The sequence below is a fragment of the Octopus bimaculoides genome, chromosome 24 (assembly GCF_001194135.2).
Source record: "Octopus bimaculoides isolate UCB-OBI-ISO-001 chromosome 24, ASM119413v2, whole genome shotgun sequence".
NCBI lineage: Eukaryota > Metazoa > Mollusca > Cephalopoda > Octopoda > Octopodidae > Octopus > Octopus bimaculoides.
In genome coordinates, this window is record NC_069004.1 from 20,753,419 (window position 1) to 20,757,603 (window position 4,185).

A 4,185-nucleotide genomic window follows, 5' to 3' on the forward strand; every position below is an offset into this window, starting at 1 on the left:
TATATATATATATATATATATATATATTAATATATATACATGTTTGTGTGTGAGTGTGTGTACACAAACACACACACACAAGTATATATACATCTGTGTGCGCATGCATGTGTGAGTTTGTATGAGTAAATTTGTATTTCCTTTTGTCTTCTCATGTGTTTGCTGGTTGTAAACACTGACCTCTCTGTTCATGCAGTCATTTGATTGCAGTCCACAAGCAAAAATACGTCTGGTTTTCTTGATGTGCCTTGACATGTAACACAGTCTTTGTAAACCAAAGGCTCATTCAATCAGTGTTGTCTTTTTCCATTTCTCTGCATAGCTATCTCCAGGCTGTTTGTTCTCAGATACATTAGAAAGTTATTACCTTGCTTAAAAACAGGTGGGAGTTGGCCATAAAAAAATCTGTTCAACATCAAAAGAATATATTTTGCTTGCTTGTATTAAAGATAAAACCTCATCCACTTGGCTGTTTGGCCCCTGCATCAGCACAGGTTTTATTGTGTGTTTAAGAAATATTCACTTCACAATCACATGGTTCTGAGTTGGATTTCACATCTGGTCAATGTATTCTACTATAACCTTACTTGGACTCAAGTCTTTTAAGTGAAAGTGGGTAGCTGGAAACTACGTAGAGCCCACCAGGTGGACTGAACCTGTTGAGTCATGATTTCTACTTTGCTCATCACACCCTTTAACTCTCATTATACTATAAAAAAAGGCCAACTTCCACATTCAAAAGGACTTTTTGGTCAGCTGTGACAATCATGTCTTTTTTTTTCAGACAATACATCTAGAATTACATTACCAATTCCACTCTCAGTGCATTGATTACCCTAAGGCTGCAGTAGAAGACACTTTCCCAAGGTAATGTGCAGTAGAATTGAACCTGGTGCCACAAAGACTGAACTACTTAACCACATGGCAATACCACTTTGGGCCAATGACTTTAAGAATGTCCTATTTCTCACTGTGTCTCCCACCCTGTAGATTAGGTTTCTGACATAAACGTCTTATTTACCAATGTTTTCTTCCACTGTCCTCACTCAGTTACGTTTTTGTTTATGCTTCCACATGCTTGAAGCTTCTGTGCTTTCAGGCATGTGTGTGTGTGTGCGTTAAACAAATTGAAGTGTGTATTTGATTAGCTTACATGTTTGTGTTTGTGTTGTTATTTGTGCCATGATTTAGTTGTATTTAACCATTTCTCTTTAAATGCTGTTAAAGAATGGAAATTTATGTCTTTTTTAATTATGCAATAAGGGTAGGTTAAAAGATGAATTTTCATTGTTAAACACGCATTTTAGAGATAAGATAAGAATGATAAAAGGTGTGTCTTGAGTTTAGTTTACAGTTTTGAGTTGTTCTTTTCTTTTTACTAATAAACTCACTCAACACCAAATCATAATTCGCCTTCTTCAGCTTGGTGGAGGAAACAATTACAGAAGACTGTTGCAATTTTTCCCTAGCTGCTTACTATATTTTATTGTCTTTCAAAGTAAGTACTCTTTGAGTCTGTATCAAAGAACAGGTGACTTATTCTATCATGATGTTTTGAAAATTCTATTATATTGAACACATTTTTGATAACCTTTAAAAAAAGCATTAATTTGTAATTTTTAATAGAGACTATATTACAAGGCTCTTATACTGCTTTTCAAGCACTTAAAGAATTTCGAGTATTAGCAACACAGTGGTAAAATTGTAAGAGATAATGAATTCTTACAAGACAGGTTTTCTCACAATATATTTTTACAGAATTCTCGCATATCTTATCAATGATGTTATAAACAAAAGCAACAACAAAGAGCAAAAATGAAATTGGTATAAATATCTCCAAAGCACTGAGAGAGGAAGGTTTTAGATGCCATACCTCAACTTTGGTTTTTTTTTTTTTTTCATTAAATTACCTTTTAAAAGAAATATATTGTGGACATTTCATACCTTTTCCTTTGTGAATTAAGGGAGGTTAGTTAGTATGCCTGATATATTAGAGATAAACTTTTTTCAATATCAACCCACCTGAGATTTGCCCTTTATTCTGAGACACAAGACTACTTGTTTCAATCATCAGATTAATAATAGAAAGCTAGTTATTTTACTGGATCCTTACAAATTCTCAAAATCAATTGAAATAAAGGCAAGGCATTTTATTATATAAGATTAATGCATGCAGACATGCTGTGAGTAAGCTGTGTAGTAAATCGTTACATAAAGTAAGAAAAAAAAAGCATTTATAAATTGAATCTATTTTGATATGTTTCCACTAATCCTGAAGGAGTCCTGAGAGTTGGTTCTTAGCTTTGGTTATACGGTGTGAAATAGATGAAAGATATGTCCCTCTATGTCCATAGGGAACACTAATCTGCTATATATAATATTCCCAGGAATCTGTTACCTGTTCCTATTGAACTGAACTTAGTACACTTTGTCAGATTAATGCTGGTATGACAGATGTTCATTTTGCAATCGTAAAGTTTTGGATTTGATCTGGTATAGAATCTTGAGCAAGTATTTCTTATCACAGCTGCAAGTGTTGTGAGGGAAATTGAGTAGTCTGAGACCACATGGAGCTACAAAATAACTTTAAAGCACTATGGTAAAGATATTTTTCATAGGGATAGGCATCGCTGTATGGTCAGAAGCTTGCTTTGTAATCACATGGTTCCGGGTTCAGTCCCACTGCATAGCACATCAGGCATGCAGTGGAAACTTGGGCAAATGTCTTCTGTTAAAGCCTTGGGCCAACCAAAGCCTTGTGAGTAGATTCAGTAGATGGAAACTGAATGAAACTAGTTGTGTATGTGTGTGTGTGTTTGTGTGTCTTTGTCTTCTTTCCTCACCACCACTTGGCAACTGGTGTTGGTTTGCTTATGTTCCTGTAACTTAGCAGTCCAGTAAAAGAGACTAATAGAATAAGTAGCAGGCTTTTAAAATGAAGAGTCCTGGGGTCAATTCATTTGACTAAAAACTCTTCAAAGCAGTGCTCCAGCATGGTCATAGTCTGATGACTAAAACAATTAAAAGATAGGAGATTAATTCAAATAATATTGGAAAAAATTAAATTAAATGCAAAACAAAAAGTGTTTATCTGGCAACCTAGTAATTTTGTCCCTGCACTACATCTCACTCTTGAATAGGACCTTAGTTTATCACTTGGTGTCTTGGTACCTATTCTCTGACAGTTAAGTGAACTATGACAGTCCACATTTCAATAGAATGTCTAAATTACACAACATAAACTGTACATGGGTTCAGTCGCTTGCTACAGTCCAGCTCTTTACTTTCACTCTGGTTTCTACTGTCAATTTTCCACTGTTCTACCTACTTTAATCCTTTAGCATTTAAACAGGCTATATCTAGCCCAAATATTCTATTTATGTTCAAATTGAGCAGGTCTGACCTCTCACATTTACTCTACAATGTCATTCTAAAAATATACAATCATGTCATTGAAATCTCAAAGCTGTGAGGTAATGCATGATTAATTCAAAGCAATGGTAATGAATATGCATTACATTTGACAAAGTAATGCGAATACTAAAAGGTTAAATCCACAAACATCCTATTTTTACTTTGGCATAATGTGCCCAGGACTACATTCTGCAACATGTTCTTTTTTTTTAAAAAAAGTGGAGTATGATTTGGCTGTTCTTGTCAGGTCTAATCAGTCATTCCAACCATGATCTTCCCATCTTATTACCACTCCCTCTCTCCCTAACTCTCTGTCTATTTCTCTCTTTGTCTGTTCTCTCTCTCTCTCTCTCTCTCTCTCTCTCTCTCTCTCTCTCTCTCTCTTGCGTCCCCCCTCTCTCATCCTATCTTTCTTGCCCTCTCTCCTTCTCTCATGCACCCTGTACATATATATATATTTTCCAAGTAGAAACTGTTTTTTGTTTACCTTTGTCTGCTAAAATGAATATAAATCACACGTTATATGTTGTAATATTACGCAATCATACATACATATATATATATATATATATGAGAAGTTTCAGGTGTGGAAGCAAGGTCTAGAATTGAAGGGCCTTAGAGTCAACCTAGCTAAAACCAAAATCCTAATAAGTAGGAAGGTAGATAAAACACAAACCCCTTCAGGTAGATGGCCCTGCTCAGTATGTAGAAAAGGAGTAGGTAGTAACTCTATAAGATGTACCCGGTGCAAGCTATGGACACATAAGAGGT

The 4,185-nt window shown here is 35.1% G+C and overlaps 1 protein-coding gene across 3 annotated transcripts in view; it reads left to right on the forward strand.

Moving 5' to 3' along the window:
* The window catches only part of LOC106876782 (sodium-dependent phosphate transporter 1), a 204,552-nt gene that overhangs the window by 91,840 nt on the left and 108,527 nt on the right, over nucleotides 1-4,185 (forward strand). For 2 of the 3 annotated variants that reach the window (XM_052976432.1, XM_052976434.1), the window contains exon 1: nucleotides 1,364-1,498. The exons of the other annotated variant lie outside the window; for it this stretch is intronic. The gene's annotated coding sequence lies outside the window, so the exon portion shown is untranslated. Of the gene's footprint in view, nucleotides 1-1,363; nucleotides 1,499-4,185 lie in introns of those variants that run through there. 3 annotated transcript variants of the gene reach the window in all.